Here is a 19,831-nt window from a genome sequence, read left to right as displayed (position 1 = left end):
TGGATGGCTGCTGACCATGACAAAAATCAGCTGAAGGGTGAAAATGACTTTGAAGACATCAAAGAAAAAGAAAGAACTTGAGCCCTTGATGACATCTTTGAGCCACTGTATTACCTACTCTAGAGCCTGACCCACTGCTGGGTCTCTTGTAGAATGGAAAAAAAAAAACAAACATACTATTGTTTAACATAGATAGATGATTAGTTGCATAGACAGATAGATAGGTAGATAGATAGATGATAGACAGATTATAGATAGATAGATAGATAAGTAATCTCTTTCCGAAAAATGTTTACGAGGAGGTTAAGTCTTAACCCAATATGTGCTCGTGTCTTAATGATCAATTCATAACCAAGCAGAGATTAGTAACAAGCCACCTGGAAGTACAAATGGCATTCGTGATAGAGTCTTTCCTGAACAGAAGCTGAAGAGTCGGTAAGCCAAATGGGAAATTGGGAACTGTAAAGGCACAAAGCAGTACTGAGAAACAGCAAAGTATCACTGACAAACTGTCTTCTCTACATTCTGCAGAGGGTGATTAAAGTGCTGTCAATCTGCAAAAAAGAGGCTGCTAAGAATTAAAGCGAAAGTCCTGCAGAATCATGTGACACAGTCATCAAACGAAAATTGGTAAAGAAATCTTCACAAAACCATTATTAGTACAAACAAAAGACAGAGTCTTAAATACAGAGAACAAACTGGTATTTGCTAGAGGGGAGGTGGGAGCCAATCAGTGAAACAGGTAAAAGGATGAAGAGTACATTTATCTTGCTGAGCACTGAGAAATGTATGGAATTGTTGACTCATTGTATTGCACACCCGAAACTAACAGAACACTGTAGGCTAATTATACTTCAATTTTTAAAAACATGATCATGCAAATCTAAAAACACTAAGAACTTTGCTTACCGTTTCTAATATAACATTTCCTTTTTAAGTATACCTGTAAAGATCCTGCTCTGCTCATATTCTTTTACATTGAGGAATTGTCAAAACTCCTTGCATATGCATCTATCATCATGAGTTGAGTCGTTGGCAACTGTAAGAAAAGTCATTTGAAATATGATTTTATAGGGTAATAGCAATCTATTCTCATGGAGGAGGCTCTGAATGTTCCTCAACATCTTTTGGGCACCCATGAACATCTCAGCATCTCTGACTATGAGAAAAAGTTGGTAATATGTATTTATTAAAGGAAATCTCAATTTTCTTTAATTTTTTCTTTTGTCGATGTAAACTGGCTCTGAAGATGGGAGGAAACAGTAGCTTCTCATTTCTAAATGTATTGTCAACTCATGTAAATTTCTACCTATCAACGCAAGATCAAGAAAGTGAATGTTAGAGGATTAGTTTGGTTCCAGTTTGCAGACCCCAGTTTCCAGATAGGTAGTATCAGAAGAATGTTAACTGTGACGGTGAAAACAAATCCCTATTCTCGACTTTCTTCTTTTATTCTTCTTTTATTTTTTTTATTCTTTGTTGGACTTCCTTTATTCTTACACTTTCTTTACCCCAGGCTGACCCCTGTCTGTCCCTCGGTTTGATTTCTCTATTTCATGTCTCCTATCTCCCCTTTCTACTCTCTCCTTTTCAAGTTTCTTGGTTTTGTTTACGACTCTCCTCTTTAAAGCCACCCTCTGCTTCTCCAGTCCTGCCTTTGTCACCAGTACCCCACACGTCCCACCCCCCCCCCCATTCTCTCCCTACCTCCTCACCCTGGCATTCAAGGCCTGCCAAGGTTGACCTGTTGGAGAAAGGTAGACTACCTGAAGCCAGAGTCTTACTTCACCTCGTCTTGACTATCAAAACAATCATTCAAGGGTGAGTAGAGGCAGCTAACCTTGGAATTTCAGTAACTTCATGAAACAACCTTCCCGAGATGCAAGCCTAATCAGAGCTTCATGTTTATGACAGAAACAAATGCTTTTGTAAGGTGTCAGGAATTTATCACCAGTGAGTACCCCCTCCTGGGAATGGGACTCCATTTATCACGTCAGACTGTTTAAATTGGGATTAAAAAAAAAACCCTGGGGGCTATGTTTTAAAGAGAAGGGGAAACAAAAACATCTAAGTGATACAGTATAATTCAAAGAGGAAAAGGCAAGTTGGAATAATTATGGACTGGAAGCAGAACTGAGTTGTAATCAATTACCTTGGAATCTAGCTAGAGGGTGCTATAGCATGCATGCGGCTATTTGTCAAAGCATAGTAACTGCATGGAAATCACTTGTCAAACAGATGTTTCATATTTTTTAGGGTACAGGACTCTGCTGGGAATTCAACAGAGCATCATAATTAGAATTATTTAAAATCTGACTCTTCCGAGAGTGATATTTTGCCTCTTGGAAAAAAAGGTGTCCATGAATATTCATTACATACATTCTTTGACCTTTAACGTGGGACCATCAATATTCATATTCAGCAGTGTCATCATTTTGAAATTTTTTCTTTCTTTTTTAAACCTTGCTCATTAACTAACAGTATCAGCGTGTTCCGTGTATTTGCAAAATTCTTTAGCAGAGACAACTGCTTTAAAAAAATCCCAAGTATCGTTGGGATTTACAGCATTCTGCCAGAAGCTTCTCTTTGATCAAAACTGGCAGGGGCCCAGCTGACTTGTCAAGAAATGTTTCCCTCTTTCCAAATTATTCGATTTCAAGTGGGGCAAATGCAAATACATAGTTCAGCTCCTTTACATTTCACACAGGTAGCCAGGTACTAACTTCATAGCTAACTTTTGCAATGTGTCACTATTCAGCTTTAGTTATTAATTTAATTGTTTACGTCTTTTCAGGTATTTTGAAGTGCCAAGATAAGCCACTTTCATCAGCAAGCCCACTAAAGAGAAGATTATTCTGTTCTATTCCCATTTCATCTCATCCGTACTAATGCTCCAATTTCTACTTTCAAAAACTGGACAAAAATGATAGAATTGCCTTTTATATTCAGTATCTGAACAACTATACCCCATAATTAAGCTGTATGGTAAATATCATACGTACGTATCTACATATTCATGCTCATGCACAGTGTATGTGACTACTTCAACTTTAAGAAAAACAGTAAAATTGGGGCGCCTGGGTGGCTTGGTCGGTTGAGCGTCCGACTTCGGCTCAGGTCATGATCTCATGGTCCGTGGGTTCGAGCCCCGCGTTGGGCTCTGTGCTGACAGCTCAGAGCCTGGAGCCTGTTTCGGATTCTGTGTCTCCCTCTCTCTCTGCTCCTCCCCCGTTCATGCTCTGTCTCTCTCTGTCTCAAAAAAATAAATAAACGTTAAAAAAATTAAAAAAAAAAAAAAAGAAAAACAGTAAAATTGAGATGTGTATCATTTGTAGGGCAGATTTTCCATCTTTTTTTTTTTAAGTTTATTTTCATGTATTTTGAGAGAGAGCAAGTTAGGGAAAGGCAGAGAGAGAGGGAGACAGACTCTCTGTGGTCAGCACAGAGCCCGATGTGGGGTTTGAACTCAGAAACCGTGAAATCATGACCCGAGCCAAAGTCAAGAGTGGGATGTTTAACCCACTGAGCCACGCAGGCACCCCTCCACCAATGTGTTTAGAACTCTGTAATTCCCAGAAGTGTCACTTAAGCTAGTATGTCACATTTAAGTTGCTGTTTTATCTTAATCTTCTAGACTTTTTGCGGGGGAGGGAGGGGAGAGCAAGCACACATACCATGCGAGCAGGGGACGGGCACAGAGGGAAAGAGAATCCCAAACAGGCTCCACTCTGGCAGTGCAGAGACCCTTGCTGGGCTCGAATTCATGAACCATGAGATCATGAACTGAGCTAAAATCAAGAGCCAGATGCTTAACCAACTGAACCACCAGGTGCCCCTTGACTTTATTTTAAAAGCTTCAAATAGACACCTGCCGTGGAAGGGAAGCGAGGCTAAAACAAAATGTTTTTCTGGCCTTTTCTGATGGAACTCCCGCACAAGCAGATGTTGAAACTGTGTATATTGTAAGCACCTACGATTCCTGTCTTTACGGAAGTATCAATGAGCCAGCTGCACCCCTGCCGTCCTGAGCATCCCAGCCATTCCATCCTTTTCCTCATTCATTTCACATTTCAGCACCCGCTATGAGCCAGGCACTGTGCTAGGCAAGGAGAATTCTAAACGAATCCTAAGCAGTCCTCCAAGAACTTTAGAAATTCCCATTTTTAAATGGTGAGGCAGATGCCCAAATAGACACATAGATTACAATGAGATGAGTACCATGACGGAGATACGCACAGCGTCTGAGTAAGGACAAAAGAAATTCAGGCTCAACAGGCTTCCTGGAGGTGGCAACGCCTGACATAAGCCTTAGCCAAAGACTAGATGTTAACCAGGTAAAAAATCAGTCCCAATGAAACCTCATTCATACACAAGAGTTCTAAGAAGGAACTTACAAAGACTGTGGGAAAAGAGAAATACTAAAAGAATAAAGCTCCATAATAAATTCCAGTTGGTCCATACAGTAATTATTTCCAAATTATGGAAGGCAGACCACAGGCCTTAAATATCCGCCTAAGGGCTGGATAATATCCTCCACTACTTTTCTAATGTTGGGCAAGCAAATCTTAGAGACTTCTATTCTTCCTTTATAAAAAATATGAAAATTATTACTTATGGTATTATGATAAGTATTTAATGAGTTAATGTACATAAAAATATCAAGCACATTGTAAACATTAATTCCCTACCCTTCTGCCTTCAGCCATGGATATAGCCTAGAATACAGGATACAGCCTAGAATAACCTTGGGCATGAAGAACAATCATGGAGGGAAGAGTACTGGATGTAAGTCAGAAAGCAGTTTGTGTCCAACTCTACCAGTTACTAAACTCTGCAACTTTGGGTCAGTTAAGACACTTTTCTGAGCTACGTTTAAACCATTATAAGTGTGCCTGGGTGGCTCGGTCGGTTGAGGGTCCGACTTCGGCTCAGGTCATGATCTCACGGTCAGTGAGTTCGAGCCCCGGGTCAGGCTCTGTGCTGACGGCTCGGAGCCTGGAGCCTGCTTCGGATTCTGGGTCTCCCTCTCTCTCTGCCCCTCCCCTACTCATGCTCTGTCTCTCTCTGTCAAAAATAAGTAAACATTAAAAAAAAATTTAAACAATATGAAAATTAAGATAATAAGACCTTCTATACCCACCTAGACAGGATTGTTGTGAAAAACCAAATGGAAAAATACATATTACAGTGCTCAAATAAATAAATATGACACAGGTTTGATACAGACTGGTTGGCAGTATTTTTATTAGGTGGAATGAGTGTGGGTGAGAGAGAGACAAATGCCGCTAGAAAAGTGAATTTATTTGGACCCTTTTGCTCTAGAATCAAGGTCAAAATAAATGTTATTTTATTTTTTTTAATGTTTATTTATTTTTGAGAGAGACAGAGACAGAATGCAAGTGGGTTAGGGGCAGAGAGGGAGGGAGACACAGAATCCAAAGCAGGCTCCGGGCTCTGAGCTGTCAGCAGAGAGCCTGAAGCAGGGCTCGAACCCATGAACCATGAGATCGTGACCTGAGCCGAAGTTGGATGCTCAACCGAATGAGCCACCAGGGCCCCCCAAAATAAATGTTATTTTAAAACACAATGATTTTAAAAGTACAATGCATTAATGAGAAAAAGCTATTTGCATACTACCTAATACACTGACATCATTAATATGGAACAACTCTTAAAATCAGTAAACAAAGAGATAAATACCACAATATAAAAATCACCAAAATATGAGCCAGAATTTTAGTAAAAACAAAATACCTAAATGGCTAAACTGTGAAAATTTGACCAAATTTTTTGGAAATCCAAATGCAAATTAAAATAAGTAAAATTTATCAAATAAGTAATATAAGTAAGAAAAATGACTATAATCCCAGTGTTGGATTGTATGTATGTACATATGATATGTAACTGATATGTAACGAGGGGGTGACTCTGTCACACGTTTCTGGTGGGGATAAAAAACTGAGTCAATCTTCCCGGAATAATGGAATTTAGTAATATTGCTCATGAGCATTTAAAATGTTTTTTATCCAAGTTATTCACTTTTAGATTCACATGCTAAATAAAAATAATAGAGAAGCAATATATTTATGTAGAAGAATTTTTTTCAAAGAATTATTTAGCATCATAAAATCAATAATAAACTAAAAGTCTAACCATGTCTAACCAAAGTAAACCAAAACTAAAAGTCTAACCAAAAGTCTAATTACGTTGCATTTATACACTCATATTGTATATAGCACCATTAAAAATGTGGTTCTGTTGGTTTATTTAGTATCATGGAAATGTATGGGAAAAACTAGGGAGCAAAACTCAGTTTACATTATCCTAATTTTAATATGCATATATATTTCCTTCTTGAAAAAAAAGATAAGAAAACAGTGAAATGTTATCAATTCCATCAGTTATCTATCACTGAGTCACAAATCACCCCAACACATAGCAGCTGAAAAAACACACATGCATTATCTTTCCATTTCTATGAATCAGGAATCCAGGCACAGCTTAGCTGGGATCTCTGCTTCAACCTGTCACAAGGTGATAATAACTTCATTATCAACCAAGCCTTGAGGTCCCCTCTGGAGCCTTGGCTGGGGAAGATTCAAGCTCACTTACATGTTTGTTGTTGTCAGGACTCATTTCTCTGAGGGGTGTTGGACTGAGGGTTCCTTGCTGGCTGCTGTCAGAGGCCACCCTCAGTTCCTTGCTATGTGGGCCTCTCCAATGTGGCCGCTCACTTCGTTAAAACCAGCAACAGAGAGTGTCTGCTAAGCAAGACAGAGGTCCCAATCTTTTGTTACTTGAACACAAAAGTTACATTCTTTCAATGCTACTACATTCTATTAGTTAGAAGCAAGTTACTCAGGGGGAGGGAGTTTACAAAACTAGGACCACCAAGAGCTAGGAATCATTGAAGTTCATGTCAGAAGCCATCTACCACATCAGTGGATACCTAATGTTCTTTCTTTATATATCTCCATTTTTATAAATATTATTACAAACAACTATTTTGCATACAAAAGATTATTTAAAACTAAGTGTAATAAATTGACTAATCTTTTAAGAAAGCAATTAGGAAAGATATGAGGAAAGTCATAAAACTGTGTCCTATGATGTGATAACAAAAATATTTACATATGGTTAGTATCCATCGTGGTTTAAAAGCACTAAAGAGGAGGCACCTGGGTGGCTCGTCGGGTGGGTGATGGGGCTCTTGATTTCAGTTCAGGTCACAATCTCTCTGTGAGATCGACCCCTACGTCGGGCACTGCGCTGACAGTGTGGAGCCTGCTTGGGATTCTCTCTCTCCCTCTCTCTCTGCCCCTCCCCCACTCATGCTTTCTCTCTCCAAAAATAAAAAAAATTAAAAAAAGAGAGAACACTAAAGAGGAAAGAAAAGGAGGGAGACAGAGAAGGGGGGAGAAAAAAAAAGTGATTTAATTGTTGAACACTTGGCAAAAAATTTGCTGAAAAAAAGTAAAAATTATGTCATTACATTAAAATATCTCTCTAAGGGGCACCTGAGTGTCTCAGTCGGTTAAGGATCTGACTTCAGCTCAGGTCAGATTTCACAGTTCATGGGTTCAAGCCCCCTGTCCGGCTCTGGGCTGACAGCTTGGAGCCTGGAGCCTGCTTTGGATTCTTTGTCTCCCTCTCTCTCTGTCCCTCCCCCATTCATACTCTGTCTCTGTCTCTCAAAAATGAATAAACATCAAAAATAACTTTTTAAATAAAAATATTTAAAATATGTTTTTAAATGAAAATATACAGCTACATAGAAATGAAAATGTCCAAAAATTTTTAAATGCCAAGTAAAAAACATTAAATACAAATATACTATCATGTTATAAGAGCTATGCTGTACCGTTACAATTAAACTTTACTCATATATCAGAGATACGGTGAAGGGATATATTGTTTCATTTTAGGTTATGCTTGTATTCCCTGTTGAAAAACTAGTGAAACAAATACCTTTTTAAAAAATAAATTAGGGGCGCCTGAATGGCTCAGTCGGTTTAGCATCTGACTTCGGCTCAGGTCATGATTTCATAGTTTGTGAGTTCGAGGCCTGCATCAAGCTCTCTGCTGTCACCCCAGATCCTACTTCGGATCCTCTGTCCCCCTCTCTCTCTGCCCCACCCCCACTCACACTCATGTTCTCCCTCTCGCAAAAATAAACATTTTTTAAAAGTTTAAAAATAAATCAATAAATCAATCAGTAAATAAATAAGGCTAGTTATTCTTAACCAAAGTAGGAAGATGCAAATTATTTTCTCACCTCAAATTTTCCTAAAATGAATTTTAAAAACAACCCGTTTTATAGCAATTCTCCCTGCTTCACACAACTGTTAGCAAAGGAATAAAATTATATAAATCTGAGACGCTTTCCACTTAGACTGCACTGTGTCCTTACGTTGGACAAAATCTCTTTGGGGGCGAAAACAGAGCTGTCTGTGAAAAGAAAAGACCTGTGTTTCAGGCCAGACAGTTTATCTGATTAAGGAAAGAGAAGAAGGTTTACAAAGATTAATTCTCCAGCACCACACAGTGAGCTCTCCAAACAAGATTTGTGTCACTCCAAACTTCATTCATGACAGCCGCAAAGTTTCTCAGCTCCTGGTGGTATAAGTGATTCTTGGTTGCAACTGTTCGGCCCAATCTCTTGGAAAGTGCTCTGAACAAAGAACAAGCCACGCATCCCTGCGTCCAGGGCCAGACGGAACGACAGGAACTGTGCCAGCTTCTCCGCTCAAAACACACTTGTAATTGGAAGCTGAGACGGTACGTTTCAGAATAAATGGACGCACCGTCCACGGTGACGTGTCTCTTCAAAACTACGAAAAACTGAATTCACGCAAACGAAAGTTTAATGCTAATGAAATAAGTGCCTAGGAGGTGTCCTTTGCATGAGACAATCATCACCCCCAAGAGATGGTGGCAGAATGAAAAATATTTAGTTATATGTTGGCTACCCAGTTGGTCACCCCCACAGGGCATGAACCGGTATCAGAGTCCTTCTAGAACAGGGCTGCACGTTTTTCTCCTGGGCTTAAAGAAACCAATACTGGAAGTCAGACATAGAACGCTGCCATGTGTCTCTTACCTACGAGCATTATCTCCTGCCTACAAACATTAAAGATATTTAAGAAGTTGGAGTTCAAAGACCCTAAAGAAAACGACTCCTATATTAGAACAATGCCAAAGAGCTATTTTATCTTTATCTCAGCAATAACATGCAAAGACTTTTTCTAACGTATAACGTTTCTCCTAACTCGCCTTTGTTCTGCGGGGTTTGTTTTGGAGGGGGATTTTTTCTTTTTTTTTTTTTTTTTTTGATGTTACTAAACTGAGATTGAATCGTTATCAAAGCAGCAACTGTGGTTCATCAGCTTAGTCACCAAACGAACCACAGATATTCCCAAGGGGTGAAGAGAAATAGGAAATTAAGCTTCAAACTGGAGTCAGGACATCAATTGTGTTAGATGATTCAAGTTTTCCTTTATGTGTGTGTGGCAGTGACAGAACATGATTGATGACAAAGCAAGATTTACGACCACATTCTCCAAATTTATAAACAAGAACTTCACCAATATGTAGGCAGGAGAAAAAAAGAGCAACTGAAATAAATTTTATATTGACTTCTAACTAATCACAATTCCTTGTTCTACTACCAGGAGATCTAACCCTGACCATTCCCATTCCCCTCCCTTCCCATTTAATTCCGTCATGTCTCAATTTCCCAAAATGATGTGGCATTAGGACGTTGAACTCAACAATGCCTAGATCTGACTTCTGTTTACTGCTCGTACAGTCATAGATCAAATACTTCCCTTATGTATGAAACTTAAGCAATGGCCGGACCTTCTGCACAAGAATGTTGAGACAGGAGGCAGGTAAAAATCATTTAGCGGGATGCCTGACATATATGGCAACATTTAATACTGTTCCACGATATTATTATTGACTTTGTTGTTTACCTTGATTCAATAAATAAGTTTCTATTGGTATGATTTTAGAGATAATTTGCCCTTGTATCAGATTTCTGTGGTTTCCAATACTTTTGCCTCCAGTGTGCCTAACCAAATCACTTACATAGGTTTACCGTTAAGAAGTATTAAGATGTTTTATGCAAGCCTCATGGTAAATTCTGGGGTCTAATGGACACCACAGGGCCTATACTTAATAAGAATACTGTATGTATTCTCGGAATTTGCTGAGAACTGCTCACCACAACCCCCCAAATGGTAACCACGTGAGTTGATGGATGTGCTGATTAACGTAATTACGGTCATCATCTCAAAATGTACACATATATCAAACTATCATGTTCATATGCCTTAAATATATAGAATTTCTATTTGTTAATTATGCCTCAATAAAGCTGGAAAAAATTATGTGCCTGTCAATGTAGAGTCAGGCACAAAAGAATTAAGGCCAAGAAAAAAGAATAAGTTAAATGAAATCAAGTTTAAAAATATCAGGCGCAGAGAAAAACTAGAAGGGATGACATAATATACTTTTAGAGAATTCTCTCCTTAAAGAAATACTCCTATGGACCACGTAGTTGTGCCTTACAAATGGTTCTCAAATGACAGAATCTCATAAATAGTTTCCTGAATAATCAACCACCGTAAAATGTACCTCTTGATTCTTGCTTTTCCAGTTATCAGCACTTACACCTAATCATTGCTGTTTTCTTCGATAACTAGCTTTCTACTAAACCTCACTTAACCTCAACCCACAGAACTTATTCTAATGAGTGTCTTTGAATGCGATAATGAACTGAGTGAATGTCACACGCTGTCAGAAACATTCAGTTGATCCGTGGTGGATTTCTTCTGTTTTTTACCAACTTCTCACCCTACAGTGATTCTTAATTATGTATTTGAGGAGGGCAGGGCAGTTAGCAAAAATGCAAACTTAAAAAAAAAAAAAAAAAACCAGAATTAAGTGTGTTTTGGAAAGAAGAAACACCACACATGTTTATGGTTTAAAATGGGATGCATAAAAAAAGCACTGTATTCATTTGTTGAGTCAACAAATACCTGCCAAGCATTCACCATTTGCCTGGCATTGTGCTAAGGGCTGGGGATTCATTTCCAGAAGACCTGGGGAGGGAGGGTAGAGAGGGGCACTGGGGAGACCAAAATCAGGATGTCCAGGTTGGCGAGGTGAGCCACAGACCAAACTAATTTACAGAATCAGGAGTTTACAACAGGATATAAGCATCTCAGAAAGTACAGGTGTCTGTGGGCAGCTTTGTGCTTTTACAGAGCACTGACAGTTCTAATCAGGCTTATCTAGATTTCAAAAGATAAGAACTCTAAGTGACGTGTGGATTACTCGGAAAATACCAATTATAAACCCAGTAATTCTCAATGGACTGTTGTCTACATATTTACAACCCAATGAGCTATAATCTACGGTTTTCATATTTAGCCTTATATTTTAGCTTGCCTTCTGGAAACAACAGAGCCTGAGACAAAAGCTTGCCTGTGGGTAATGGGTAATTTCTTTGAGGATTGGGGGGGGGGGGGGGGGGGGCGGGATTGGGGAAGAAGGAAGTCAGGGAAAAAGTAAATCCAATCCAACCCAAGGGTGTGGTGCTGTACTGAGTACTACTACAGCCCAGGAGGTCTCCATTCCACTGGAAATAAGGTTGCTTGTAAAATTAAAAGCACTCAGATGAAATTGAATGTCAGATAAACAACATTTTTTTTCTCTTTAGTAGCGGTGTGTCTCGTGCAATATTTGGGATATAGGTCTACTCTTAAAAACAGTATCTGTTGTTTCTTTGACATGCAAATTTAACTGGAATCCCGTGTTTTATCTGGAGTTCCCGGAACTGGGAACTCTCTGAGGAACTGTGTATACCGTGCCTCCGATTATCTGCCCAAAGATGTGAGACAAAAGAGAATTTGCTGCCTATACCTTCCATCCCCATTGGTGAAAGTTTGCGGGGCTGGAATGAGGCAGCAAACAGAAAGCAGAAAGCAAAAGAGAAGCAGAGCGGCTAAAACAAGGTGGCCTCAGGTGACCACTGCGTGGTGCCGGTTGCCGCAGCAACAGCAAAAATGTGGGCCACGGTCTTGTCAGTCAGCGCATAAAATATGTCTAACGTACCCTACATCGGAGCTGCAATATGAAATTTTCACACTTGGGGAGGGAAATGAGGCCTAAAAATTGATGTTGCTGATCTCCATTCCAATGCCAGATGGAAAGAGCCTATTCTTTTTTTTTTTTACTGACACCGGCATGTAGGAGATGGAACCATGAAACAACAATGACACAAGCATGGCATTTCATCATGCTTCTACCCTCAGAAAAAGGTGAGCCAGGCGGTTCAATAAGGACACATCGAGAAAAGCCACAAAACCGCTAGCAGCTTTACTGAGCAACTAACAAGATCACCGTGAGCCACTGTAGGGGAACTGGTGTGAACGTTCCCTGGGAAGCACCGTGAAAAGCAAATGAGACGGTATCCGGATCAGAGTGGAGGTGAACGAGAGCAACCTGGGTACACAGCCTCTCCCGGGATAGACCATGCCATTCAAGTAAAGAGCTTCTAAGCACTTGGCAAGAATTCCAAAGGGAAGATTCTCTCTAAACAAATCCTGCAAAGCAAATCCCTTGTGAGTGAGCAGAGGGACCTCGTGTGGGAAGAGTTAAAAGGTCTGCATCGGTGAATCTTCTCCAAACCAGCTGAGACTTTCTCAGCACCAATGTAAAGTTCCAGTGCACTGTTTCTTGATGCATGAGAATAGGGTTTGAGAACCTCATCCTTTGACCTTTGCCAAGAGCCTGTGATTTTCCTTACTTCCACTTGATTTTTTTTTTCTTTTTTTTTTAAATATGAAATTTATTGTCAAATTGGTTTCCATACAACACCCAGTGCTCATCCCAACAGGTACCCTCCTCAATGCACATCACCCACTTTCCCCTCCCTTCCACCCCCCATCAACCCTCAGTTTATTCTCAGTTTTTAAGAGTCTCTTATGGTTTGGCCCTCTCCCTCTCTTTTTTTTTTTTCCTTCCCCTCCCCCATGGTCTTCCGTTAAGTTTCTCAGGATCCACAAAACAGTCACTCCTCATCAGGGAAATACAAATCAAAACCACACTGAGATACCACCTCGCGTCAGTCAGAGTGGCTAAAATGAAAAAATCAGGAGACTACAGATGCTGGAGAGGATGTGGAGAAACGGGAACCCTCTTGCACTGTTGTCGGGAATGCAAACTGCTGCAGCCACTCTGGAAAACAGTGTGGAGGTTCCCCCCAAAATTAAAAATAGAGATGGGGCGCCTGGGTGGCGCAGTCGGTTAAGCGTCCGACTTCAGCCAGGTCACGATCTCGCGGTCCGTGAGTTCGAGCCCCGAGTCGGGCTCTGGGCTGATGGCTCGGAGCCTGGAGCCTGGAGCCTGTTTCCGATTCTGTGTCTCCCTCTCTCTCTGCCCCTCCCCCGTTCATGCTCTGTCTCTCTCTGTCCCAAAAATAAAAAAAAATAAAAAAAATTAAAAAAAAAACGTTGAAAAAAAAAAAATAGATCTACCCTATGACCCAGCAATAGCACTGCTAGGAATTTACCCAAGGGATACAGGAGTGCTGATGCATTGGGCACGTATACCCCAATGTTTATAGCAGCACTTTCAACAATAGCCAAATTATGGAAAGAGCCTAAATGTCCATCAATTGATGAATGGATAAAGAAATCATGGTTTGTATACACAATGGAATACTACGTGGCAATGAGAAAGAATGAAATATGGCCTTTTGTAGCAACGTGGATGGAACTGGAAAGTGTTATGCTAAGTGAAATAAGTCACACAGAGAAAGACAGATACCTTATGTTTCCACTTGATTTTAAACTATTCCTATTTCTTAGAAGAAAATGGCCCCAAATTTCCTATCTCAAGGATTTATCGTTCTGTGAACCATTTTTATCTATTGACCTTTAAAATAATTCAGTTTAAATCTCAGTTGAGTTATTTGCAGAAGTTTTAAGCAGTGGCATTTGCTTATTATAAATATGTATGATCACCTAAACTGGGGGGTGGAGAGGAGAAATTGGGAGGGGAGGGAAAAGCATATTCAGTATTCTTAGAGAGTAGATTCTCTTGCAATATTTGGCACTACGTAATCTCTTTTTTTAATAATATATCACAACAATGAACGATGTTGTAAATGACAATAGGAGGATGAATTCCAGTATGTTCTTCAACCCCCGCTGGTTGCACTGGTAATCAAAACACGTTAATAGAAAACATTATACCTACAGAAGTGACATTCTCCCCGCAGTACTGTTTTATATAACATCACCCCGGTTGCTCTCATTCTTTAATTTCCAAGATTGTGTTCACCTCTGAGTTCATCTGTTCCTCTTTTCCACCATTAAGAGGGTATTTAGTCCATCTGGCGTCTGATGGGTGTGCTATTCACCTGAATGTGTGTGTTTACACAGATAGTTGCCTGCAAAGTACCAAGAAGGGTCTCCTTTTTCGAACTTTGTTATCAAAGTCAATAGGCCCTGAGTTTACTCTCTGTATAGTTTACCATCTACATTGTCAAAGAAATTCCATGTAGAGCTAAGCCCATTAGTGTGTCACTTAAGTGAGGAAGTTAGAAAGCTGCAGACAGTAGTGAGGATCCAGATAAGAGAGGAAAGTTTTTCAGCATAAGGAAGGAATTACACATTTAATGAACACTGTGTGCTACCCTCCTTTCTTCCAGATTGCCTAAAACCAGAAAACCAAAAATCACTGCTATGCTCCAACTGTTTGATCATCTTGGAGAAATCACATTGAGTAGGCATTGAAATAAAGTAAGGGTTGTTTCCAATTTGGGGGTTTTTTCTAATTATTCTAAATTTTAGGTGTTCCTTGGACCAGAGGTCATGGATATAGGCGTGCCAAATGTCTGAATTTTTCTATTTTTGTTTATTTAGAGCCCCAAAGGGAGAATGAAAATAAAGCAGTCCCTTTCATGATTTTTAATTATTGAAAAGTAAAGCTTATACTTCTATGTCTGCTGCTATATACATTGCCTCCTACCTATAATTCCCAAACACTCTTTTACTTTTATAGGTGAGGAAACAGAGACTTTCCTGCATCTATGAGCTACTGGTGGAACTGGGACTGGTACTTGAGTCCTGCACCTGAAGTTGACCCCAAACCCCCTGATTTCCTTTTACTTGCAGTTAAAATTTCTTGCTTCCTTCCTTCCTTCGTTCGTTCGTTCCTTCCTTTTCTCCCTTCCTTTTCTTTCTTTCTTTCTTTCTTTCTTTCTTTCTTTCTTTCTTTCTTTCTTTCTTTCTTTCTTTCTTTCTTTCTTTCTTTCTTCTAAGTAATCTCTACACTCAGTGTAGGACTCAAACTCATGAGCCCAAGCCCAAGAGTTGTATGCTTTCCTGACTGAGCCAGCCAGGTAGCCCTAGCTGAGGTTTCTTTTGGTGCTGTCATATCCATCTCATGTCCAACTCCTGCCCTACAACCAGTGGGAGGAAGACTGAAATTCAACAGAAGTCTCCTCTATCTGTTCAAGGTCTAATGGGCTATTCAAGCTTTATAAGAATTTTTATCACTTAACCAGCCTTTCACAGTAGATATGCCTTGATCTCTTCTGAATAACTCTGTGGTTTTCATGAATCAAACCCTAGGCTTGACTGAGTTCAATGAATATTATGCTCCTAGATCTATTCCCAAAGGTCAGTGATTTTTACATTGATCTTTACCTGTTTTTGGCAATATATATTGCATTCACCTTTTGAAGCCACATGTTCATCTATACAAAAGTAGGGTTATTTGGGGGGGGGGGTTGTTTGTTTTTTACTCTAACAATTTTTCTTTCAAGTTCTCATTTTTTCCACACAGTAGAAAACCAAGACTTAACCAGTTCTGGCTAAAGTCAGTTGTCTCTAGGGGAACAGAGTTAGTTCAGGATTTCTCCTACCTAATCCTTCCCCTTAGTATGGGATATATCTTTATGGTCACTAGTTAAGGACTCAACACCAACTTAGGGGAGATGTTTGGCCATCAGTCAGCTGGTATCTTGCTGATAGTTTTCACTCTTCTATACTGACCTCCATGGAGACGCCCCCCCCATTCCCCATGTGGTATCAGTCCTTCAGCCCTTCTACCTCAAGCCATAGTCCTCTGTTACCATAATCTTAAATAATAAGCCCCTTTCAATTCCTCAACTTTCTCTACCATCTAATGCCCACATCTTTTGCAAAAGCATGGGAAAAGTCACCATGTTACTCTAGGACTACAGGAAATTTGCTGCCTAGTCAGCCCCACCTATCCAAACGAGTCTGTGTATCATTTCTACTGTATTGTCACTGCACTGCAACAGGGTAGGAAATAACTGGGACCTTATCAACTTCATGGTTTCTGCTTGGGAAACAAGACCCAGGTCTCCTTTACCCTAGAACTCCCCAGCCTAGCTGGGTTATATCACTCCCCCCACCCACCAAGGGTTCAGCTCTTTTCCCTCTATGACTTCTTTGCCTCATCCTGCTTAGCTCAGGGTTTGACATCCAGACTATTACAGTATTCTTTTAGTCTTATCATTATTGTCAGGACCTTGCCCTTAGAAGCTCAAATTCTGTTTCTTTCTACATTTCTTCTGTGGCTTCCCTTCCTTGCAGTAGGTAAAATAATAGATACAGTCTAAGAAGGAAAAAAAGTCATCAGAGTAAACAATGGTATTGCAGTGGTAATGCAACAAATTGGCTGTTTCTTTGCTTTTCTCTTATTTCTTTCCTTTTTTTTTTTCTTTTGGCTATTTCTTTTTAATCTTATCCCACCTGCCAAGGAACCAAAAGAAGTTGAGAAAGATTTTATAAGATCAGTTTCTTATTATTTCAAGTTCTAACTAAGACACAATTCTTAATTTTTTTTCCAGATAAGGAGACCCACATCTTGATCTTAATAATGTAATCCAGTTATGATTGTTATGGTTGTCGATGTGTGTGTGTTTTACTGCTACTCTGAGTTAGTGACACCAATTTAACCAATGGGAAATGGCTGTTAGCAAAGTAGGAAAAAAATAAAAGTATAGCAATAGAAAGAAAAATTGATAACTTTGAAAAAGAGAAGCAAAGCAGGAGTTTAATAGGTGTTAAGCTTTGGGATTTCATTTAAAACAGGATGACGAAGATGTAAATAAGTTTTGTATATGTCAGACTAACAGAGACGAAAAATAGGTACACCAGTTTTACAAACTAAGAATATATCTTTCATCTCTGTAATAGAAAAGAATAGAATAATAATGTTACTATTATACATTATGATTAAGTTCAAATAATGTTATCAACCATGAAGCACAGTTTTTAAAAGCTTGAATTTTGGGGGCACCTGGGTGACTCGGTTGACTAAGTGACTGTTGATTTCGGCTCAGGTCGTAATCTCACAGTTTGTGAGATCAGGCCCCACGTCAGGCTCTGTGCTCTGACTGTGCGAAGCCTGCTTGGAGTTCTCGCTCTCCCTCTCCCTCTGCTCCTTCCCTGCTATCTCTCTCTCTCTCTCTTTCTCTCTCAAAATAAATAAATAAACTTAAAAAATTAAAAAAATAAAACCTTACATTTTTAAAATCTAATTTTAAAAATAAAAGCAAGGTATATTTACCTTGGAATATAAAATGCTCAGAATTCTTTGATATATGCACGTTCAGGATAGTGTCTCGGAGAAGTCCATTAAATCGCTGGTGAGCAGTTTTGATGTTCATAGTGATGACAGAAGTGACACCTGCAATCTTTATATATGAGTGGTCAGTCCAATCACTGTGATTTTGTCATTTTCATCTCAGCAGGGGTTGGAAGCCATTGTTCAAAATGAGTTCACACATTTCTGGTTGCCGGACAAGTAAAAATTATAAATAAGCGTCTGCTCAAGAGATACTCTGCTGACCAATGTAACACTATAAGAGAAATAACATGTAGTCCCTGTTTCTAGGTGCCTACCATTGTGGGGGGAATAGGGCTTCCACATAGGACACAATTAAGAAAAGATGCTGTATATCCTGGATTTATTTTAAAATATGCTGAATTTAATTTTTGTCAATTGCTGAAATGAAATTATAAGTATCTCTGCCATTCCTGTTGCTGCTGCCATAGGTGAGCCAACACTTCTTTCTAAGTAACTCTAGTCGACAAGTATTCAGTCATCCTACCTCTAATACTCAAACTGTGCCCCTAAATATTTTTCCATAGTTGGTTATTTTATTTGTGATTTTGTTGTCTTGTTGGTTTATATTTCAAAATCATAACTCATATTCCTTCCACACCATTAAAATTTAGTAATAGCCTAATTTTTATACTTTTTAAAATAACTTTTACAACTTTCATTAGTGTTTGAAATGTCCTTTCCATTCTCATTCACCAGGAAATGCTACTCCTTCATCTACAACCTTCTGTGAAAGCCTTCTATGACTTAACTATACAGAATTTGTATATGTGATCTATGTGTCTATACATGTGGACAATAATGCTAACAGATCACTTCTTACATTTTATTAAAGGTGCTCATATCCATTCATTGACCTTCCTTGAGAGGCTGGATCTAAACCTGCTGTATCATTTTTGTATTTCCCTGCTCCTACTCCATATTGCTATTTATTAATATGTTTAGAGAAGATACATGAAGACTAAAAATGAAGTAGGTGTAGAGAAAGCGAACTCATTAAGGACATGTTGAGAAAAAGACAAAGGAAGACTTATGGCATAAGGACAAGACAAAGGAAAGACATACTAAGAGTCAGATTTAGAAAAATAAAGGAGAGGGAGCTTCAAAACAGGGCTCAGTGTTGCCTTTTGGGTGAAAGCGATGGCACGTATGATCTGCGTCAGAAAACCAGAGCCAGTTGAAGAAGAGGCATTTCAACAAAATTTGTGATGCTATGGATTTTTACAGCTAAGCCCACACCATTTTTCCCTAACGTCGCAAGAAAGTTGAGGCTTCTGGTTCAGAAGCCTGGAATGCATTTCATACACATGACAGCCTATAAAACTGATAGGTACCAAAATGCAAAATGTCTCAACTATCTTGTGACTGAAAAGTATCCTTATCCTCACGTTCCACTGGAAAGTCAGAAACTAAATGTGGTTAATTTCAGGTACATTCAGTCCACATTCAGGATTTTTCAGTCAGTGAAGGGTAATACTTGTTGGTTTCAAAGATATAACTGATATTCTTCTTACCCTCACTTTGCTAGAGTTCATTCTAGTCTTCTAGGGATTTGTACAACTGCTGTAGTGCCGTGCGAAGCGTTCTTATCCTTCTCATGGTTGCTCAGTCCCAATCCCATGCTGACACCCCACTCTAAATATAATTTGCCTTGTCATAAGCCAATCTCTACCGTCTCAGTCCCCATCCCTGACATGCCTCTTTAGAGATGTCTACACTTTAACCACAGTGTCTAGTCATCAAGTAAAATCAGGTCTTTCACAGTCTTCTCTCCCTCAATTCTGGACCTCTTGGGGTTCATCAGCCCGGATATCAGTCCTTTCACGTTCTTCTTGAAGGCAATAGATAAATTCAGTGGTTCTGCCACACCTTTCTGGTGTCCTTGGGAGAGCTGGTGTTGGCAGGGGACACTCTGCAGCTAACACCTCTTCCCATCAATTCTGTCAGACTGCTAGTGGGAGACAAGAATGCGATCTGCAAACCAAAATTTCATCATGTCACTCCTTACTAAGAGCCCTCCCAGGGGAGTGGAATAAAGGGTGATGACCCCCAGGTTCACTTCTAACCCTTCTTGTCTCATTGCCAACCTATTTTCCACTTTAGCTTGAAAGTTGTTTTTTGTCTGTTTGTTTGTGTTTGTTTGTTTTTGCTTTGGTTG

The 19,831-nt window shown here is 39.5% G+C and overlaps 1 long non-coding RNA gene across 1 annotated transcript; it reads right to left on the bottom strand.

Annotated features, from left to right (window-relative positions):
• Positions 1–1,160: 1,160 nt before the first annotated feature.
• On the bottom strand, positions 1,161–17,930 carry LOC128772476 (uncharacterized). The gene is made up of 2 exons (XR_002085038.2): positions 17,617–17,930; positions 1,161–1,309 (listed from the first exon to the last, which is right to left on the bottom strand). It is a non-coding gene; the product is annotated as an uncharacterized LOC128772476 (long non-coding RNA).
• Between the last annotated feature and the right edge of the window lie 1,901 nt (positions 17,931–19,831).

This window comes from Panthera pardus, unplaced genomic scaffold (genome assembly GCF_024362965.1).
Source record: "Panthera pardus isolate Hobbes unplaced genomic scaffold, ASM2436296v1 HiC_scaffold_13, whole genome shotgun sequence".
NCBI lineage: Eukaryota > Metazoa > Chordata > Mammalia > Carnivora > Felidae > Panthera > Panthera pardus.
The sequence above is the reverse complement of the archived record's forward strand: the minus strand, read 5'-3'. Positions and strand labels throughout refer to the sequence as shown.